General features: G+C 41.8%; 1 protein-coding gene across 1 annotated transcript in view; it reads left to right on the top strand.

Annotated features, from left to right (window-relative positions):
• The window catches only part of FAM219A (family with sequence similarity 219 member A), a 97257-nt gene that overhangs the window by 456 nt on the left and 73489 nt on the right, over positions 1-23312 (top strand). The gene's annotated exons all lie outside the window — the stretch shown is intronic.

Below are 23312 nucleotides of genomic sequence, written 5' to 3'. Positions count from 1 at the left end.
CCCCGGCGCGGCCGGCGGCGGGCGGGGCGCGGCGGGGGCCCCGGGGCGGCCGGGGCGCGGAGAGCCGGGCGGTCCGCGGGGAGACGCTTCTGCCAGCCTGCTGCCTCCCTCGCATAAAACTGGGAATTTAAAAAAATCTACTTATTAATTTTTAAATCCGTAAGTTTTTTTTTTCACCCTGTGGCAGGAGATAAAGGATGTTTTTCGCTTCGTAGGCGCAGTTATGCCCGATTAATGAGCTCTGAAGAGGTTGAARTCGTGGTTACGCTGCTGCGTGGGAGCCTGCGGGTCCTTCCAGGGAAGGAGGCGTACAGGCTGCCGGGGCTTCGTGGCCGCTCGCGTGGGCGAGCGGAGCGGWCCTGGGCTTTGGTAGCTCCTGCAGCGACACTTAGGAAGGAGGCCGGCTGGCTGGCGGCCACGGGAGACGCTAGCTCATCACCGCCTAGTCCGAGKCTTCTCTTCTCGAAAGCATGTAGCTGCTTTGCTCTGATAACGAAGGCTTGCRTTGTGCCCCTGCTGCACGCCGCAGAATGCTTCAGTGCATTCGCCCCCCCCCTTTTTTTGTTGTTGTTGTTTCTGGTTTGGGAAAGATTCCCTCCTGTGCCCCTTTTCCCTGCCTGCCTCGCTGTCTGCTTTGGAGGTACTTTGTTATGGGTAACTTGGGACCTGTTGAAATACAGAAATATGGTTCAGCTTGGTATTAAAATGAAAGCTGGATAACAGGCTGACTCACTCAGGATGTTGATTCCCTTTTGGCACCTAGGGTAAGCAGTCTTCATCTCAGCGCCTAATTGTGTGAGATAGTGATATGAAATGTCTGAAGGGGTGGAAAGTGCCTTAATGAAATGCTTCTATAGATCCTCTTGACAGCAGGTGAGAGCAAGGTATTGGCAGGTTCCTGTTAGCACTCAAGATATCCACTACTGAGATTTCCAGTGCATCAAACTGTTAGAATTGATGTGCCTCTTCCTTGTTTTTCTTGTTGCTAGCATTGATAAAAAGTTGAGAACAAAAAAACTGCCTTGTGAACATAGATTCTTCTGTGAAGATTTACAAATTCTGTTTGTTCTTCAGTGATGAAAAAAATGCTTTTATTATGGTGGAAGAGTGGACAAATTCTGCATGTTTTGGAGAATATATATATATATATATCTTTAGGATTGTTTGGTTCTTTAGTTTCTAACCTTTATGTTTGAGGGAGGAAAAAAAAATCCACACAAAACAGGGCATGTGACAATCCAACATCTTTTTTTTTTTGTGTGTGTGTGTGTGTGTGTGTGTGTGTGTGTGTACGGGCTTGCCGAGGAGAGGCAGTGGATGTGTCAAGGCCAGCCCTCTATTCGTGTTGTTAAGGGCAGTGGGTATTAGCAGGTGTGAAAAAGCTATTGTCAGACAAATAAAAATGCACTTATGTATTTGCCGGAAGAGTCGGGATTTCTGGTTCCCAACAAAAACTGTTGTAATAGTAGAGTAGAAGTGATGTGTTACATGCATGTTTGTGTGCACATGGGCTGAACAGAGCCTGAGGAAGCTGTTTTATGCAGCCTTGCTGTCTCAGGTACATCATGCAGCAGTGGTAGCAAGTTTAGAAAGTAGCCTGCTTCCTTTCCTTCTTCAACAGCTCAAGAACTAAGAAATTTTCACAAAGGGATTTCATATTGGCATTAAAAAAAAAAAAAAAAACTCAAACACAACTTCAAAGAGGACTTTTATTCTCCCCTCCTCTGCTTCAGGACTTAAGTTGATTTTTAAATAATGGAGGTCATAATGAGACCTTGYATATGCGAAGGACTGTTGCAGTGAGTAGATGAGTGGAATTCTTTCACATGCTTTGAAATGCTGGTCTCAGATGTGGGACAGAACAAATCTGGTACAGCGCTTCTAGTGCCTTGAAGTTGTCTAGCTTGGTACGTATGCTTTGCAGCTCCTGGTCTGTWCCTTGCAAGTAGGTTAGAGCAAGTACGGCCTGGATGCTTGCAGGAATTTATGCAGCTCAGCAGCTGGCTGGGGGTTTTAGCATAGTATTTGCTTAGRTAACTCAACTCTGCCCGATACTGCTGCTTTGTTTTATTAGTTATCTTCCTCCCTCCCTTCCTTTCTTCCTCCTATATTTTAATGTACACAATAACCTTACCTCTCAGGACTTGTTTTCTCTTCCTAGTATAAAAAGGATTTTGTGCCACCTGGGCTCAGAGATGCTTCATTCAATGCTGAAGACCAAAGGAGTCCTTTACATAGCTTCTCCTATGTGAAGGACTGAGGTAGAGATTTTTCCCAAGTGCAAGGCRCTGTAAACTGCTGCTGAAGCTATTTAAAAAAAAAAAAAAAAGTTTTGAAACATAATCCTCTGCTGAAACCCAATAGAGAATGAAGAGTTCCTTGCTTGGTCTGAAGTGCATACCCTGTATGAAATGTGTTCCCATCCTGTTTAGGTTGGATGGTGTGCTAGGAGAGCATTGTCCACTCTGATGCTGGCCAGTACCTGGCAGTGGCACAAGGATCCTGAAGTGTTGCTTATCTCCAAACTCATCTCAAAATCCTAAAAAATCCAGTTGCGTTCTTGACCATCATGCACACTTCTGAATGTCCTGTTCATCTGCACGGATAACGTGTCATCTTGACTTTTTGATGTTTGTGTGCTGAACTCCAGGATAACTGTCRGAGATATGCCTAGGAACTGCCTGACAGTCTGGCCTGCTGATCTGGTATTGTTCAAATTTGACATAGGTAGAGCTGTAAGATGCATAAGGAAAGCCATTCTTACAAAGTAGTCTGAAGCCTTTGCAAGCCGCTGAGCTTCTGAACCACTGATACTGGCACTGTTGATCACCTGTCTGTCAGGGGTGATAGTACACTAATGTCTACTGCCTACTGAGACTATATACTGACAATAACTAGTCCTGTTAGGAACAGGCAGGAACAGAGAGCCTGACACATTCATGGCCTTTTGCAAAAGTAACTCCTTCAAAGCSTAGGTGTGTCTGGAGGGTGACATGGGGAACCTTCTCTCTTTGCTAGTCTTGTTCTTTGTTTGTAGGTGTATGATTAAAACTTGCCCAKTCAAGGGCTGTGTTGGCATCTTGTTGCAAGACTGAGGGCAGCACCTAACTGATGTAAACTGGAGTCATTTGGAGCACTGTTTGCTCTGAGAAAGCTTACCAGGATCTCTAGTTGCTACAAGTTGCRCTCTGCTAATGACAAGATTAGGTAGGGGTTGTGCTGCAGAACCGAGGAGCTCTTGGTCTGCAGGCTGTACATTGGCTGGCCCTTTTTATATAGGATCCCCTGTGGTTCAGACAGTGATGCAGAGTGGGGTGTCACTCCCTCCTCCCTCCAGCCTGCTTGGATAAGCATAGCGGGAGTCAGCTCTCTTAACTCTGCCTGACCTCCTCTGCAAACATGTATTAAAAGAACTGTTGAATACTAATGCAAACCTGAGGAAAGGCTTGGTGCAGAGCTCAATGGGAGTGAGTTGCTGTAAAGAAATGAAGAGGGTGGCATAAAAACCCTGGTTAAATGTGGGCAGGTTGCAGGATGGGGCCCAGTGTTCCATGCCTCTGCGAGATGTTACTCAGTGTGTTTTGATATTTTGGCAAAGTTCTGTGCATATTCATTGTGGAAGGAAAGAATAACTAGTAACCTGCACTTGGTCACATTCACATGAACATGTTCCCTAAGAATGGGACRCTTCTGATCACTGTTTCCTATCTTGGATATTTGTGGCTCTTGTCTTTCCTTTCAGAAATGGCTGCCYTCTCAAATTCACAAATTAATTTTACTGGGAGTCTTATTTGCTCTAACTCTTACTATATCTTCCCTATCCATATAATGCAAACTCAACTGAGGAAACTGTTCCTCTTTGTTTCAACCTGATCTCTAATTCATCTGGTCGTAATCTTTGCCTACTCGCAGAAAGGCCGTCTCACATTGGCTCCTAGGAAGTGGGTTAGTTTCAGAGAAGGCTGTTGCCCTGCGTTGCTGGGATGCATGGTATGGTGAGGCCTGAGAGCCAGCACTTCTGGGACAGTTATACTTTGTAGGTAACTATCCATGTGGCTGTTTTTGGTATTTGAGGTCTACTCTTACAACTAGACGAGTCTTCCCAGTGTGTTGCTGTGCTGGTTTGTTTTTCCTTAAGTCTTCTTAGTCAGGAAGTTTGACTAATATGTAATTCCTGTTACAGGGGTAGATATTAGAGGTAGGGAGAGACAGAGGGATGTTTGCACAGCGAGGATGCTGCAGAGAAAGATGATTGAAATATTCTGTGAAATAGCAGTAAGAAGTCTGTACTAAGATATGGACGCTCTTCAGCACTGGAGCCTCACTACCTGTTCTCCTCAATGACTTATAAGCCTGCGTTGGTGGTGTTTGCCAGCTGGACTTCTGCAAAATCCTTGAGTATCTTGGTTTAAAACAAAATGTACTGAGCGTGATGCAAGTATGGATTCCACTAGTACTTGAAGCCCTCTTGAATCTCTGTCTCTAGCACTCACCAAGCACTGGTTGGTATATGACAGCAAACTGTCAGATGGAAGTGCTGGATCGTACATCACTCTGGTGCGCTGACCCAGGCAGTTTCTGTTCTTAGCACAAAAATGCAGCTAGAGTAAAAGTGCTCTTGCACACTCACACCAGGGCTGCCTTTTGTAAGAAAAAGCATCTTTCRAAGTGCAGCAGCTTCAGAGAAGCTTCTCCACCAGCTCCTGAGACTTTAGCTTATTTTCTGAAACTGGCAGCTGGAACATAATTCTTCAGTTTCCCACTTCTCCATCCACATGAAAAATGAGTCCTTTTCAGATAAATTGGGCAAATAATTCCTATATCTAATTCTGAAGCATTATTGCAAAACTGGTTCCTAGCAAGTGTTTGCAAGGCTGTGGTACCTCAGGCTGGTAGTTCTAGTTGTGATGACTAAGGCAGACCTAAGGATTTTGTTTAGCCACGTCCTGCAATGAAGCTGTTTGCTTTTCAAGCTGAGATGCCAAATTTACACCGATCTGGGAGGTGTAAAACTTCCAGAAATACTGAAGATAGAGAAGATGCGTTTCTATACAGACTTTTTTGAAAATTAGCAACTAAAAACTGGAAACAAACATAAATGGAAATATGTTGGATATATCTTCAAAAATGAATTGTAATTCTAGCAGTCAGTATGAAGTGCTCAGCACAGTTTATCTGCGTTCTCTATTTTTAGGAAAATATTGACTATTGCTCATATCAGAGAAGTGCTGTGCATTAAGATTTGTCTGGTGCATCTCTAAAACAGGGGAAAACCTGAAAATAGAAAAGCAAGAGTAACTAATAAGCAAGGAGAGGTTATACCTCTAGGGCTTAGAAATAGTATGTTAATATAACATGAGGTCTCTAGTGAAAATACACAAGAAACCTGTTTTTGTAGAAGGAAAAAACTAAAATGAAAATGTCATCCTTATGTATATTCATTGTAACGTAGCCCTAGGGTTGCATAGCTATGTTGTATAAACGCCTACAGTATATCAGAATTATGATGTCCCAATACTATGAGTCCTGAAATAGAAGCTGCTTTTAGTTATACAACCTGTTTTGAAGTACAACGGTGTCTTTTATAGCAATAGCCTAAAAACRACCTCCCTGGATGCTCGATTCTTTCTCCTCTCCTTTCCTGCTGTCTTCCTCTGTAATAGGGCTTTGGCGCGGCAGGACTGGCGCTCCCACCCCCACACCCCTTGAGCCTTCATTTTTCAACAAAGCGTGGAAAAACTCAAGCAGTTATTTTGGCATGGGCTCTCAAACACCTATGGGACAGGATATGGCTACTGTTAAAGGATGACCTGTCAGGACACAGGCGCACGGTCTGGCTGGCACTGTCTCAGCAGGCATGCAACTTCTTTTTTTTTTTTTTTYCCCACTCTTCTTGCACAAAGCCTTACTCGTAGTTCTGCCAGTTGTGTTTTGAAATCTCAAGTAAAAAAGTACTTTAAGAGGGTCACTATGAACTTCTAAAGAATTAAACCTGAATGATCATCTTTTAGGAGTTATGAACTCCTTGGATTTTTCCATTATCTGTAGCCTAATATTAGTATCTTCTCAAACACTGACTTCTTGTATGAAAATAGCTGTGTAGGCTATAGGTAGTGGGAGATCCCTAAGGAACCAAACAAGATGAGCAAAAGGCTGGGGCAAGGGGGGAAATAATGTGTGCCTCTAATTCTGCAAGCTTTCAAAGAATGGCTTCAGCTTACCCATAGGGCTATACAGCATATGTGACCTCTTGGGAATTGCATCCTCCTTGCCCTGGAATTGGAGCTTGAGCCCAATAGCAGAGGGGAGGACCCTGTCACTGGTTTTATCTGTTGGTTATGAGATTCAGAAGTTGGGATAGCTGGCTAAAGACAGAAGTGGGAATTAGCCAGGATGATGTACTCGTTTTATTTTTTTTCTAGACGTTTTAAGACCTTGACTAGAGTAATTGTCTTTCTGCTTCTACACAGATCTGTCACTTTCTATAGACAGTTTCTAGAAATGTCTTTTTTCCCCTACACTTGCACACACCGTGCATCTTCCGTGAAGTCTTATACCATTTTGAATGTAAGGTCCCTGCGCGATTCTGTCTGTCGCTATAAAATTGACATCTTGGTGATGAAACGACTTCCAACTAGTAAATCTGTCAATTCCAGCTCTAACCCTGTGTAGTCATCTTGACCATTATTCTTCTTTCTGAGCTTTAAAAATCTAATCTTGTTCAATGGATCAGTGTCCACTTTTGAGCATGCAATAAATAGCAAGCATTTGCTTCTCTGCTTTGACCCTGAGGGTACTGAGTTGGAGTGAGTAAAACCGTAGATGAAAATTTTCTTCAATTTTTTCTTTTTTTTTTTTTTTTTTTTTTATAGTAGCAGTTACTTGGGAGGGTCTCTGCTCAGCTTTTAGACATATTCACCTTCAATTTGCAGGGTATTGGGTTTTCTCACTACTTTGGGAAGGAATGGTCTCTTAAATATGTGCAGAATATACTGGCTATATCTAAACTACTTCTACTAAGTGGKTTGCTAAGTCATTTTGGTTATGGATCAAGAAAAAAAACTCATGGTTTCCAGTAGTAGGGGTGATTGTAGCAGACAGTTGACATGTAGAGAAGAAAATTGGCCCTCTTAAGAGAAGTTATTGAAATTAAATTTCTTTATTCTACTATGCAAGATCTTATTTCGTATACAGAAGGAAAAAAATATGAGGGCGTTATTTGTCATGTCTTAAAAAGCTATTCCAGCTGTACTAGCAAGCTGTCTTGTGAAGATGCAGCTTCTGCTGACAAACAAGTTGTTTTTGCTAGAATATTTTTCAAAAGATTCCCTGAAGATCTACTGTGTAACTGCATCTTTATTACAGCAGTTGTTAAGTTGTCTGTCTGGAGTTAGTGGATGAGCTATGTGAACAAAACTGCAATATAGATCAGACTATCAAATAACTAACCGCTGAGTAACTGATGTGAAAACTCCTGTAACCTAGCACTTTATCTACTGGACCATGTCTCTTAGATTCGTGTGTGCTGTGCTGAAGTAGGTAGGATTGCCCTTTCTTATTAACTATTTGAGGATTTTTCCCTAGAGCTTTCCAGACAGCTTGATTTCAAAATGGACTGTGAGGTCTCGTCTATCAAATTTGTGTTTCCTTCTGGGTCCAAGACCATCAAACATGAAACCTTTATCCCTGGATATAGTACAATTTCTTGTCTCATACTTACCTGTCACTGCTTTTTTTTCAGTAGCTTTTCAGTGTCCTTTCCGAACTAAGATTCGTTAATATGAGCAACTGATCTTTTTGACTTTACATGTAGAGTTCAATCTAATAAATTCTGTACGTAGTCTTTTTGTAAGAACCCAAGCACAGTGTTGGTRTTTTAAAGATGATGGTTTGTCTTGTGCATTTTAATAATTATGTAGGGATGTAGGTTAGTGATTTAGCACACATTCATACTGGTTAGTTAAGTTATGACTTGTTTCTGGGCTTTTCTTGTATGCAACCCTGGGGGTGGGGGGAAAGGAAGGGGAGATACAACTCAAGACAGCAAAAGTACCTCCCATGGCAATTACTGTATTCCCTCCCACCTCCTAAACTCCATGTATATTTTGGAGTGGCTTCATGTTTGTTTGCTGAGTTTAAGTGCTGGGAGAGCCTTTGAGCTGGCATGAGATAGCCTGCTTTGGTGGTGGCCTCTCCTGATTCTTGCTTCTAAACAGATCTSTCTTCCTGTTGGTCACATTCAAGTGTCTTTAGCTTTCTTAAATGCAATACATTTTTGTGTAATCATGTTCTTCATTTTGGCCCTTCGCACAGTTGCCTACTATAACTTGAGGTTTTTCGTTTTCCTGTGCCTGCCTGATWTCTGTGGTCGTATTCAGATTTAAGGTACTGCTGCTTCCATTCTTCCCCTCCCTTAAAGTGTGAAAGCAGTCCARTCCTCCCAGAAGAGCCTGCTGGCAGTGCGTTGCAATATTTGAAAGGATTTGCTGGCTAGAGCCCTACTTGTCAAACCTGAAGAGATTCATTTATGTTTGTCCAAGCTCTCTTGCTAGTATTACTTAAATCATGTCCCCAGACAGTACACTGTTGATTTGACTCTCTGGCTGATGTACCAGTCTGACCACAGACTTCTGACAGGATAGGGGGAAGCAGATGGGACTCACCATGTTTTGAGCTGAGATAGTCCTAGGAGTGAAGCTTCTTGGAGCATGTCAGAGCATGTAGGTCTTCTTACATCTCGGTCCCTAATAGAAATTGGATTTGAATCCTTTTTTGTTGAGCCTTACAGTCCTGTTGAATTGCTAGCTGAATTCCTGGTGCTTCCCGTGAAATGATTATTACTGCCTTGTTCCGAAGTGATGTCGTATGCTCTTTGAGGTCAGCGTATCTAAAGAAAAGTTACTGAAGTACATATGAGAGTTCGGTGATTCCAGTTTGATGTTTGAAGTGTTCTTGATATTAAGAGACTGTCGAACAAAACGCACAGTCATAGTGCTGACATTCATGTTATTCAGAAAATGTTTGAATTTCATGTGAGTAGAGCAGTCCAAAAGTCAAGTCCTTGTGTTCATGGTCTTAGTTAGAAACATCTAAATGTTGCAAATGGTCTGCCTGTATACACAGGCTTTTTGTCTGCAGTGGTTAGTGCAAGTAAAGGACAAATTAATTGTTTCTCCTTGATGGCAGTCATTTAATTGTRGGGGTTAACTTTTGATCTGAAACTAGTTTTGTGGTCAATTGTGGCAAGTAGCTTGAGATGAGTTAAAGGCCAAATTTCAAAGTGGTTTTTGAAGTCTGCAGTACTAGAATGTTCATTGCTTCASTGGATTTTCCTCCTGAGGCAGGAGGAGGAAGAGCTGTCTGCACTGCACAGGGTGCATATTGTTAATTGAAATTAAAAACCAAATAGCAATGTTTCTGACCAGAGATTGCATTGTAAAGCTTTTGTCTGGCAGGATCCTGTGACTGACACTTCTGAAAACAATATGCTCTTTTGTGTGAAAGCATTATTTTCTTCTCATCCACGTGCGTGTGAGGCAAATGGAAAATATATTCTGTCTCTGACAGTTGGAACTGCCCCTCCAGTTGAGCACCGCATAGACATAAGGCTTTTGCAGGCACAGCTGTGTCAGTTGGGGTATTGAAAGGGATCTCCAGTACTGATCACACTGATGGAACAAACAAAAAACACTCTTGGTTTTGAGCGTAGGACTGCTTTGTTCCGGGGCAAAAGAGACTTAGTACAAGTATACCCTGGATGATCAAAATGCAATAGTGTCTTTTTAGTTGTAGCATTGAGCTGTAAAGATTTCAAATCTGGATTCTTTTTGAAAGCAGAAGGAAATGCGCAGTACCTAACTTCAGTTCTTGTAACAGGTGGCTTTGGCATGCACATGGAGGAAAAGACAACTAAGCATAATCTCCTTTGAGACAAGCTATGGGGCTGATGGCAGGTGAACTGATCTGGAACAAGTTCTGAGATTTTGTGATTTAAATGTGGATTGATACTGGAAATGAAGAGGCTTTCAGTTGATCATGCATGTAGTGAATGTGATGTGTATTGTGCAGGATCTGTGTGATATGGAAGAAGCAAGTAAAACACTTTTAAAAATATTTCCTAATCTGCAAACAGTCCTGCCAAACAATTATGATCTAGTTCAGGGGCAGACTTAACCATCCCTCTTCTCTCTCTCTCTTTTTTTTTTTTTTTTTTTTTGAGGTCTCTGGGTCTATCTGGATCTCTGTATAATCTTCCTCACATATAGAAATATATGTATTCTGAATAACAGTCCAGAGAACAATTGTAGGAACAGCATGTTCCCAAGCTTCAAAGATGGAGGTCAGCTGGCCCACTGGAGTGTGTAACTGCCAACAACCCAAAGCTTTTAATAAGCCTAGGAAAAACCGGTTAGCTACTGTGATTCAATGTCTGTAAAGCTGTGCAAGTCAGAAGTTGAATTTTGGTTCCAGTTTTGATCACTACTTTAGGATTAAGGGAAAGGAATGTGGTAAAGGAGTTGCAGGAAGTACAGCACCCCAAGAAAATATGTTACGAGACATCTATGCTGCAGTTTAACTGATATGAATAGCCACTTCGGGATGTAAATGCAAAGCCCTGTGCTATAGTCTAGAATTCAGCACAGCTCTAGCTATTCCTTTGCTGCTCTAATGGAGTAGAAAGTCATATTACTTGTCTTCATCCCTCCCAGCAGAACCAAACCCTTCAGTGTCTATACTGTAGGCAGCATCCTACTAAAGTGCTTTTCTGAAAAGAATTTCTTGTAATTCTTCCAGAAATCAGGGCAAAATGATTATGAAAATAACTGAAATGATCCGTGCTGTGCATGTAAGAATTATTATAATGAGATTATCTAGGTATGGGAGAATGCTTCATTTGGGTTATATAGCTACATATAATTTAATAATTTAGGTTCCATGCTTTCTGCAGAGAATAGTTTCTTCTACTGCAGTGGAAAATGCCAGATATGAGCTTTTATTAATGCTTCGAGTTTCTGTATTTGCAACATTAAATTCTTAAAGATAAGTTATTTCCTTGAATTCAGAGATTATTCTTCCGGATTTTAGGTGAAGACTGAATCAGCAATTTTTTTTTCCCACCAGATTCAATGATAGCACAYGTGAAATCTGCAGGTGGCTGTGTGTTGACTTTGAGGCGTGAAGTTTGCAGTGCTTGTTGCTGTGTTTGTGGCTGTAGACCTTGTCCAGTTTGATTAAAAAAAAAATAGTTGTTGATCCATCTGGGTATGAAATGGAAGAAATATGTRTGTGCATTGCCAAGACACAAGCTCTCTTTTGAACTCTGCTTTTTTTTTAAGATGCATAGGAGCTTAAAAACAAGTCCTAATATGTTCCTCTGTTTACTACTTATTTCCAAGCTAGTTGATTTCAGATTTTGAGAGTTTTTTTCAAATGACYATTGAAGTCTGGCTTGCTTTTTTAATGAATAACTGGGAGAAAGCTRGATGCTTTTACCACAGGTATTTCCTGTTGGTATGGAAGTTGGTAGATACTGCAAAAGAACTCGCCAGGAGACTTTGCATAAATTCAGAACTCATTAACATCACAGGGAATTACTAGCAGTTGGTTGCAATGGTGGTAAGGTTTTCATGCTGACACAGAGAGAAGCTAGGAGGTATGGCTGAGGCAGGCCTGTTAAATACCACTCCAAGCTTGACCTTCTGAAGTGTATTAGACCCTTGCTGGGTTTTTATCCTCTTGCTATCAGGAACTTGTTCCCTGGGTTTAGCAAGGTTGAGGGTTGATCGTAATAGTCTGATTCTGTACTTCAGGCTGTGATCTTAATTGTTAAACATGGCAAATCCTTTAACTTTTCAAGGCTGAAACCAGTTCATCCTTTTCATTAGGCAACGACAGAAGTGCTTTTCCTTGGCCATTGCTAGTACATGGGACTGCTAACTCGGTTGACTGCTGATGCTGTTAAACAACTTCAGCCTTGCAGGTAATACAGCCAGCCTGTCATTCTGCTATCAGAATCCTCTCAAACTTCAAAATAGTATTGCACATGTGGAAATATCATCCTTTACATCTGCTAATAGTAATGATACCTACCATTTACTTACATACACTTTTTTAAAGGGATAAAGGGACTAGAGGGATGTCCTTATAACTTCTGAAGTTATTTAAAAGCCACTTACTTTTATAACTGGAAACGTGAAATCTTAAAGAATTGTTTTTGCTGTATTTTATCACATTATTTAGCAGTTCTATCTGAATGTGTCCTTCTCCTATCTGACTGGAAGATATTTACAGGTGCCTTGGTCCTTCTGCAATAAGAAGGAGAAAAGACTAATAAACCACTAGGGTTTATTAAAACTTATTTTGCTGCTTGCTGAAGCATGGTGTGCCATTCTGCAAATCTGGCATTCTTTCAATTTAGCAGAACACCTGGAAACCTACTACCTATGTCCAGTGAATGTTTCCGCTAATAATTCTAATTAATGCGTTCTGACTTGGTTGGAGCTCTGAAGCTTGCCTGGTTTTGTACCAGGAAAGGGCAAAAACTCAATTTAGTGCAGTGAGGAGTGCCAAGCAATGAATGTGTTATGAAGCTCTAATCAGAAAAAAAGATGCCTTTTGGCATGGAAGGGTTAAYTGCTGAGTCCTCAGCACCCAGTGTGAAATGATGAGCTTTAATATGAGGCTACAGAGAATAAGAATAACCCCTTAGGGAGCTGGTACGCATGGATACCCATGGCACATCCATGTGTGCCTGGATGTGCCTCCACCTTGGTGGATGCATTTTATGCTGCTTTACTTACTCTGCAGGCACTGGGCAGCCCTCAGACTTTGCTGAAAGGGAGTGTGATTTTTACATGGACAAAGCTGGAGGATTTGATAGAGGGTCTGTATCCCCCAGCATTCAGAAGATCCATATAAGTCTCTTCAATAGCTGTGCTTCCCTTCAGGTGTGTAAAGGGCTGCATCCTTGAAGAGGTCATACCTCAGAGTCAGTGGCTGGGAAGCATTTTATTTGTTGCTCAGATGGGTATYTGCCCTGTCTTGCGTCAGCAGACTGTGCACTGTAAAGGGCGTAAGAAATTGAGCAACAGGGGAGACTGTCTGGGTGACTGATACCTCAGGATTAGGATAGCTGTTAGAAATCTCCCTTAAAAAGAGCAAAGGAAGAGCCTGCAAACATGTAAGTGGCCATTTTTCCTGGGATATAGGATGGTGWGAGCACAAAGGGAGATTCGAGCTGGGAGATGGCATCCCAGATGAGTGAGGAGTAATACGTGTGAGACTTCAGKTGGGGAGGGTATGGGAAAGTAGGGAAATAGTATTGCCATGCATGGTTGCCTAATAGTGGCAACTAGAGACTTCTTTTGAAAATGGGAGTATTGTAGCTTTGCAGTCTGGGAGTGCTAGCTAAATGCCACAATTCTCAATACCCTCTTTTCTTGTTAGAGATGACAGCTTAGGTCTGCTCCCCAAGAGCTCTACAGAAAGGATCGAACAACATCAGACTTTATTTTGAAATTGAGTGCTGCTTTTTTTYCCAGGTTGCTACAATAGTGAAAAAGCTGTTGTGCAATTAAAATTAATCTGTATTGGTCTTGTCTTACCTTGTTACAGCTCTAGTTTCAGAGATAATTGCATGTCATTAGTAGGCAGTATCCATGTGTAAATAAAACATGATCTTGTTGCATATTGAAAACAGCAATGCCACCAAAGGGCCCTGGTCAAATTTGGCGAGCTCTCTAGGGGAAAGACACTGTAAAGTTGCAAGATAAAGTATTGTGCCAGTCTGTTTCTAGACAGTGGCCATTGGAGGGGGCTTGCTAACAGTTGATGTGCTTCCTGCTGTGGAAACTGTGATCTTGTTGAGACTTCTGCAAAAGCCCTTCTGTAGCCCTCTTGGGTGGGATTCTGTGGTTCCTCCTGCCTCTCAAAGGAACTCTAAGAAACTAGGTAGTGACTTGCATTTTCCAGGAAGAGGTGGCCCATGGTAGATAACCCAAATGTAAAGTCCTTTCTGTAGAGCAAAAGATCACTCTTTTAAAGTTTAATTTTTCTACAAGCAATGTTAATTAAGAACAAGATAACTTGATRGTGCTGTATCTTTAAGTATTATTGTCTAAATAACCAGGTCTAGGTGTTAGGAAAATAGCTCTTGAACCAGATAGTTGTACTAAAATGTCAGCTCTGTGTCAACAAAAGCCTTTGATTAGATATGCACTCAGTTAATATTGATTAAAATTGCAGTGTCAATTAGGCAGAGTCTGCTGATAGTGCCCTTATGTTACTATAGGCAACCAATGTATTGTGAACATACTGAACATTAGATTTGTATTTAATGTTTTCACTGTGTTTCTGTTAGAAACAAAGTTTYTTTCCGTAGATGAACAGTGCTTTGACAGCCCTGCAAGTACATAGAAACCATGCTAACAAGATCAGGGATTTAGTTTTCTGTTCTCAATTATATTTTTAATGCGTTTCCACTCTGGAATAGGTTTTCTATTTAAGTCTTGCTTTCCTCTGCTTCCTGGGTGGTAAAGGGCAAACAGAGTAGAACTAAGAACTATGTGATGATGTTCAAACTGTATCTTTATTTTAAAAGCTGACTTTTAAGTTTACACTTTAGCAATGCCTTTGACGTTCTGGTTGGCCCTTCATTTAAGGTAATAGCTGACTACTTGGGAAGCCAATAAGGCAGGTGAGGACCAAAGAAGACTAAATGAATATATTGCTCATGTCAGCTTTCATCTGGAGCTCGGCAACTCGTATCTCCTGGAGGCAGTGGGAGTTCTCCAACGAAAACAATAGCAACAAAATAATCCTATCCTGGCAATGTAATTTAAATAAACAGTGTCAGGAACCTTATGGCTCCAAAGTGGGAGATGCTTGTGTTTCACAGATGTGGTCTTGCAACTTTGATTTGTCTTTATATCCTCTAGTAGTTCTCACTGAAATCAGATGGTAGCCAGCAGCCATCTTGGGTTAGGGGCAGTCTCCCTGGATGTCGATGTGATGCCCATATCCCTTGTTCTCTCTGAACAACCACCACTCTTTGTGCTCCTGCAGACAYGGTGTCACAAGCTGGCTTAATAGAGGACCTGCAATTGGGGAACAGTTTTGTCTGTGTGTAGGCTGGAAGCATATGAAACTGCCTGTATCAGAAATGAAAATATTTCTGTAACAGTTCCTGTCTCTTACACCTCAGTAACTTGACTAATTGACATGGGATGTAACTGTCTCTCTTCTATTGTGAGCAAATTATCATTTTCTAATGAGTTTCTTAAGCCTCTTCCGTGAAAGGCACCTACTGATGTCCAGTGTGGGATAGGATATTATATAGCCTGTCTTTGCCTTCGCTACAATGATGACTGTTCTAACCAGGCAAATGGATGGGTCTCTGGTGCTGCTCTCCCCTCCCGAGAACATCCGAGTGGGCATCTGTGTTGTAGCTCCAGCAACAACTGCAACATAATATTCGGACACGTGAATTAACTTTAAACAAAGCATCCTCATCTGGGCTCATCTGGGCACGCCAGCACGGAGCCCAGTAGGCCTGCGAGGTCTGTCCCAGAAGCAGGGAAATTAGCCTGCAGTGAGCTTYGTGCTTTTCTGACTGTGTGGTAAAATACATTTCAGGCAACTTGCTTAAAGCAAGCAGAATTGTCTTTCTGCTGAACTGCAGTAACTCCAGAGGTAGTCATCCCCTTCCCCCCCCCCCCCGTGCATTTATTATTATTATTTTGCTACATGGAAGAGATGTGCCTGCAACCTATGCAAGGTGATGGTCATGCATGGGTTGTATTGCCTTTTGGTTGTATGTCCTTCACTTAATACCATATTCAAGCCACTTTTAACTAGGTTATTCAAAATCTTCCCTCCTGACTCACTCTTAGCACTTCTAACCTGGTGCTAAGAGTGAGTCAGGAGGGAAGATTTTGAACAGTTTGTGTGCTTATTTGAATGAGTTTTGTGGGTCCTAAAGGATGTGTTTTGTATGTAATGCTGCATGGGAAGCAAAGTGGAAAGCTGAGCACAGGTGTCCTTGCCTAAAAAATGAAGAAGAAAACTTGGTTCCTCTTGCAGTCATTTGTTAAMCTCAACTGTGACCAAATTTTTGAGTAAGTTGAGTTCTATGGAATCTTTCCTGTTTATAYAGGGCAATAAGTACTGAGGACAGTTTCTAGAGCACTTGCAGTATAACAGGAGACTGCACCCTGTTCTCAGCAATGCCATCTTCCACACTATAAAGTTGTCCAGAAGCTGGAAAATCTTCTGGTAGAAGACTTTGCATCCTGCTGCTATTGGAAAAGTGTTTAAGAATAGGGCAAGTTGTATGAATTGGCCTGTGGTGTTTTGTGCTGTTCTTGCTTGTATTAATTTTACAAAGCAATTTTTTTTTAAATAGCCCTGCTTTTTTTTAATGATCTTACAGCTTTAAAAATACAAAGAAAAAGAAAAATCTAGGAGTAATTAAAAAAATGTCACTYGTACAAAGGGCAAGAAATGAGCTAAATTAAATAGCAAGGCTTGTACAGGGAATCATACACGTAACAATTCTCATTGCCAATTGCTAGTGTTTTGACATTTAAAATTAAGGCAGATATCGCTTGATGTAGAAATAGCTGATAAGCAGTCAGGTGTCTCTGCTGTTGGATGCTTCCTGCTGTACTTTGAACAATGAGCCAGAGACTTACAGGACAGAAGGTACTACAACTTACATAGTAGCCACTTATGCCCCAAATAGTAAATGAACGGAGTAGAAAGTCTTGTATTTGAAGATTTTAATGCGACTCAGAGGCCTGCAGATACCATACAAACAGCTGGGGAAAATGTGGTCTGTTTGCCCACACTTGGTCRGCAGCCTGGCTTTCTGAGCAGCTTGCTGCCTGGTACTGGGAGTGAAGGAGACCCTGCAACCAGGGGTTTCTGGTGTGTGATGAGGGGACTCCAATGCTTTCATGGCACACTAAGCACCAAAGACAGTTGGAAACCAATGGAAAAACCTCTAAACTGCCCCTGTAAAAGCCATCTGATGACAATTTTGAGTTGTCTGTAGGCCTGGGCTGAGCCAGTAGMATAAATGGGTGGGAAATACAGAGGCTTGCATTAAGAAGCCACCCTCCAGATGCTTTTGGAGGGCTATGATTAAAGGAGCAATTACAAAAGACTCTGTCTTTCTAAGTGTGTTTGTTTAATGATAGTCATATCAAAAACAGGAAATGCGTGTGTTAGAGCAGAAGTTCCTAACAGGCTATTGCTGGGTCAGTGTGGTGCATGAGAAAATAAATTGATGTAAAAAGTTGGTACAGGTTGATTGTAACWCTGCTATGGCTTGAGCTGTGACTTTGAGCAAAGTTTTGTCTCTTGAGGACAAGTAGCCCCAAAGGACTCAACATGTGATGTTATTCCCTGGTGACTTGRAGACCCTCAGGGCCCTAAGCAGACTTCTTGAGACAGACTTTGTATTCACAAATATCCACATAGTTGTGCTTGGAAAGGGGGCTATTTTGGCTGTGACTTTTTCTTAAGATAACTGTATTTCACATGACACCATTTTACAAATTAGCTAGTCTGATTTTGAAGGCATCACTAAACATGCCTTTTCTTAAACCCCCTTGTTCTGCCTTGCTCCCAGCCCTCTCGCTACTGTCCCACCCTGCATTGCTTCAGATTGCTGCAGGGTCAGATCTGACTTTAAATAGTGGATCACAGCTGGGTATGTTTGTGTGCAATTGTACTCTTTTGTCCTTCATATAAAAGCCACCAAGCTTTATGTACACATACAAAGAGACTGCAGATTAAAAACTTGAAGAGGTCTTGCAAGCTCTCAGCAGAGGTTTATAAGGACCCTTCTGTGTGACAGGATGCAACTTGGTTGCCTGAGGGGTGACAGCAGGCACCAGCACACCAAGGTATGGGAACACCTGAGACAAGACAGGCTGTTGCATCCAGGACAAGTTGCAGTGCAGCGGAGGAAAAGAGCCCCTGGAGAACTTCAGAAAACCCACTTGTCAGCCCTCTACTCACAGAATAGGGAGCGACAGGCTTGTCAGCACCCCTGTCAATACAGAGCAATCTGAGTGGGATGGGACTTCTGCCAAAGAAGCAGCAATTAGGCTGTGGTAGTGTTAATGAAATGCCAGAGGCCAGTGATGTTTTGGAAGGAGCTGCTCTTGGAAGTCAATCTTCTCTGTASTCAGGGATTCTCTGAAACATTGGCAGGCACAAACGTGCCACTGAAACCTGGTGGGATGGGRGAAAACTTTTCCCAGAAATACTAGATATAACACTTGGGTGTATACATAAGGGGTGTACTTTCTTTTGGGTCCTATGATCTTAGCAGTACTCTCAGTGCCAGCCTGTTTTCCAGGTGATACCAGCTAAATTACCTTCTTCAGACTGCAGGGAAAGAGCCCTCTGCCTTCTGCTAGTCTCCTCTCTTCTCCCAGCCCCAGGAAAGTAGGTTGCACAGCAAGGCTAAGCCCTTCATAATGCAGGTATAGGAATCAGTGCAACAGAGAGCAAAAGGAACTGCGACATTAAAAAAAAAAAAAAACTCGCTATAGTTTAAGCAGTGTCCAGCTTTTTTTTGGCCACCTTATTTTAAATGACATTTTGATAAATTCTTGTCAGTGCATTCATAGGGAGGTCAAGTGCTCTACTAATCACCCAAAGCATTAATAGCTTCAGGATTGAGATAAATGCTCAATGTACCCTACCTGGCAGCAGATCAGAGCTCAAAAGTGGAGAGGGTTGGGTTTTTTGGTTTTGTTCCCCCCCCCCTCCCCACACACACACACATACTTAAGGCCCCACAACATTTTTGATCACTCTTCTGAATAAACTACTTCCTGCTGCTGGAGGAGAGCAGCATTCTGGTTAGGTATACRTGCTTATCCTATACCAATCTGAGCAAGATACATTTCTGCATCCTGGAGACAAATGACTGTTCAGTTTTGAACCTGATCTGTGCTACTCTTAAACTTTCCCTTTTCTCTTATAGAGTGCTTATAGAGGTCCTGTGTAAGCAGAGAGTCTTATCCAAATTTTTAAAGTTTTTTTTTTGAACCCTACTGCGAAAATAGGGAGTGCAGTGGCAGCTAGATGCCCTCTTTTGTTTTTTAGCCTTTAGCTGCTGTTCTGACTGTCACAGGCTGCAAATGCTATCGAATTCAGAGCAACTGTTACGTGTCTGTATYGAGAGATTGAATGTCCAGGAACATAGCAATGGTAGTAAAAAAAGGTAAGAGAAAGGAGGAGATGCTTCAAGCTGTAGGGGAAGGAAAATAACTGAGACATGCAGAAAGACTGCTTTCTTGGAGAGATCTCAATTATGATGTTCTTGCTCATTGCTGCGATCTCAACCCAGTGATGTTACTCAGATGGTGAAAGATAATCATTTGGAACATTCCTGGCATTTCCTTGTTACTAGGTTATTTTAAAGATTTGAGGCCAATATATATTTCGGAATGAATCTATGTGAAAGCTAAACTTGCTCCTGTGTAAATAAGACATTTGGGAGGATACGTGGTATTAACACTTCACAGTCAAACTAGCAAACTGGGAGAGACAATATCTGAATGTTTGGAGCCAATGTCTAATGTATAAAGTCCCAGCTTTTTTTGGTTATAGTCTCTTCAGGGACACGCAGAAGATTTTCAGGTTATTAAACTGAACTAACTGAATAATAATTTTGCAGCTGAGAAATCAATTGGGAGTTGGAGGGGAAAAAAAGGGAAGAAAACTTTCCAAGCTACGAAGGAGGTCTGAGGCAGATGCCTATTCTTTCTGAAATCTTGTATGGCGTACTGATTCAAAATATGCATTTATAACCTCAAACGTGCAGTATATTTAAGATACTTTTTTAAAAGCTGGATTTTCACAGGTAAGCTCCAGTTTATATTGAAACAAAGTTTCAGCAGCAGGGTAGAAATTGAACTTAGAAAAAAGGGTCATGACATCAGGGATGAGATAAAGATCAGATGATTGCTTCTATATACAGACTATTTGTAGCAAATGTAGTGACTCTGTAAGACTAGGTTTAGTTCCAAACTGAAAGTTAAACTTGTATGAAAAGTGAGGAGAGTCATGAGAGTAGTAACTAATACATAAATGCAAAATAAATCATTGACTTAAATCAATGTGCCATGCTTACTGGTTAAGCCACTGATGATGATTTAAAAAAAAAGGTCACTTAGCAGGATGAATTGATTACTCCTTACATTGCACTTTAAGGCAATGAAAACTAGCACTGGAGAAGGTGCACTCACAGGAGCAAAGACGGCTTTTGCCTCGTCCGTTCTGTGTACCAGGTCATGCTAACCTGCTGAAACCTGATGCCTTCATGCACTTGTGATCAGTACAGCACAGCTATGTCTCCACTCTAATGTTCTGTACAACTTCATGGAGCCTGATGTTTCAGCGTGCTCTGTTGGTTTAGTCACCATTGTTTTGGTTAATAAATGTTTGTTTGCACGACTTGCTGTTCAGTACAGCTCATGCTAGAGATTCACCTGTTGCCATAAAATTGTATGTTCTGTAACCATAAAAAAAGCACCTCTTCAGGACATCACTGCAAAAGGGAAAACAAATTTCCCTTCTAAAAATAGCTACTCATGGACTGGCCATCACTGTGTTGTACAGTCAGTCTTCATTCAAGAAACCTTGTTCTACTCTCAAGGCGTAGAATACTACAGTATCAGTCAGTCCTGGTTTAGCGGCTTTTAGAGAGGATAGGCTGGTTTTTTCAGAAAGCATGGGGCTGAAAAACCTTTCACTAGCATCATCATGAGCACAATATAGCATACTATGTGGAGCTGGAGGGAAAGGACTGTAGTGTAGCTAATSCTACTTCCCTTTCTCCTTTTCCCTCTCCCTCTTCCCCAAACCCCTGCCTATGCCGGTGCCCAGTTCCTTTTTCTTGTTCTACTAGGTGTTTTGAGAGACAGTTGTGTGCAGGGCAGGCATGTGCTCAGAAACATCCTGCTTCTCTTGGTCCCTTAGTGACTCAACCAATTTGCAGGTGATAGTAAATTTGGGAGATTGGCTGGCACAACTGGTGGCAAATCTTCAATCCAGAGGGACATGGATCAACTTGAGGAGTATACCAACAGAAACTTAGTGAAATTCAACAAGAGTCGTCAAGTRCTGCTCCTGGGAATGCCACTAAATRCATTGATGCTGAGTAGTCGACTGTCTGAATAGCAGTTTTTCTGAAGATGACCTGGATCTCTCAGCAGATGCAACCAAGATTGATGGGGCATCTGGCCTGTGGGTAATGGTAATGATTTCAGGAGCTGGAGCTCTTTATCCTAGAGGAGAAGGGAAGAATTTAATAGCAGCCTGCAGCTACCTGAAGGGGAGTTACAAAGGTAATGGAGCTGAACTTCTTGTTAGTGGCAGATGATGTAATGAGGGGTGGTGGCCACAAGTTGAAGCATTAAGAAAAACTCCAAGAGTCTGGTGCTGCCCTGGCATGGGTCCTTAAAGAAGTGGAGGTTGCCCACACTTGGAGATTTTCAAGACTTAGCTAGACAAAGCTGCAGACAGCCTGATCTAGGGCAGGTGACAGTCTTGCTTTGAGGAAGAGGTTACACTAGACCTATAGAGGCTCCTTATCACCAATACTTCTGTGTTTGTAAGGTCAGTTTTCTCGTGGAAGATCAGCTCTTGCTGGATTTTCTTTTTTGAAAGACTGAAGAACTTGGATGAGGTGGATAGGATACAGAACAAGAAAGGAAAAGAAATGGGTACAAGCAGCTGAACCCCAAAATGGAAAAGATGAACTCTGCTTCCCAAAGCTTTCACCAAGGGGTGGCCATGACTTGCACTGTTACTGGTATTTCACATTTGCTGGCTGGGTTACCCCTCACCTGTCTTGGGAAGATGCTGTTTATAACATCAGCTCAGTCTAGGATTGAATGGTCGCGTGAGGCTTTCTGCTTCATGCAGCATCATTTGTACTTGAAACCATACAGGCCAAATCACGCTTTGTCTGACAATAATCTTCCACTCAGCAAGGTAAGGTTGTGAGTCTTTAAAAGCATTCAGTGCTTTATTTATAGGTAAGGGAAAGAAGCCTGCCACAGGGTTACATTGCACACTGCTCACCAGGAAAATATTTCTGGAGAATTTAAGTGGAGCGTGTTTGATCTGAGCCACTGAGATTTGCTAACTTTGAATTCTGTAGTGATATTTTTAGAACTGGTTTCCAAATGTGGAGCCACACTTTAATTTCTATGCAGGACTGAAATGCGGTGGCTGACCCTTGTAAATGCTTGAGCAGGTTTGGAAGAAGCACATCTGTGTCTAATGAATCTAATTAGAGATGAGAAACCTTAATTTCTACAGCCTGGGGTGTGGAGAAATGATTCTAACAGGCTATATGTTGATATGAGCGCTATATCTGCATGATGGAAAAAAGGGAGGCTGACTCAGGGGAACCTCTCCCTAATTTCTTCCAGTTTAAGGGGTGTGCACAAAAGCCTAGGTATTTTCACTCTTTAAATGTTGYTCAGCTCTCTGGAGGTAAATGCATTTTAAACAAGATTAAATGTGCAACARTAAGTTATGGCCTGTTTTACTTGTGCATGGAAATATGGAGATGCGTTACGATAATTCTTGAAGTGCAGGTTCTACATCCGTAACGCTAGTTTGGGTTTGGAAGGACAGAATGCTTATGTGATGGTGCTGTCCATCCATTTTCCCCGACGTATGTTTTTGGTTGGCTGATACCAGCTGATTTTTAAACCTCTTTTCCAAAGAGCGTTAGAATCTTGTATTTCAGGTTCACTGAAAAACAGTGTCAGGGTAGAGGAGCGAGAGACCCAAACGAGTRTCCTGCCATAGGAAGGAAAGACAGAGTTCAGGCAGCCTCTGTGCTAGGCCACTGCCCACAGACTGGGCAAACCCGCTGTAGCCTCTAAGGCACTGATTTCTGCTTCCTGACAGTGATATCCTAGGAAGGATATTAGAGAAAGCTGGCTTTTTTGGGCTGGGCAGAGGCAATTTAGAGGACAAAAGATGCATCTTTGAGAAACCAAGATTTACTATTTCTGTTGCTTAGGTAACAGCCTGTTATTTTCTTGTAAAAAAAAATCAGAAGGATTGATTTATTTTATTTTTTTAGAGAAATATCTGGCTACAGAGCAGGGTCATTCATGAGTCACCAGAGTGATAACCTGTAAAAGACAAGGCATTGTAAYGAAAGGCAAATTTTGACCGTGCTGTAATGATGCTTGGAGCCTGAACTGCGTGAGACAGTTCAGTGTTTTCACAAAGGTCRTCTGAACATCACTTAACTTTCATCTTGTTTT

Source organism: Rhea americana, unplaced genomic scaffold (genome assembly GCF_003343005.1).
Source record: "Rhea americana isolate MKP2758 unplaced genomic scaffold, rheAme1 scaffold_196, whole genome shotgun sequence".
NCBI lineage: Eukaryota > Metazoa > Chordata > Aves > Rheiformes > Rheidae > Rhea > Rhea americana.
This window is presented reverse-complemented; position numbering and strand designations above follow the sequence as displayed.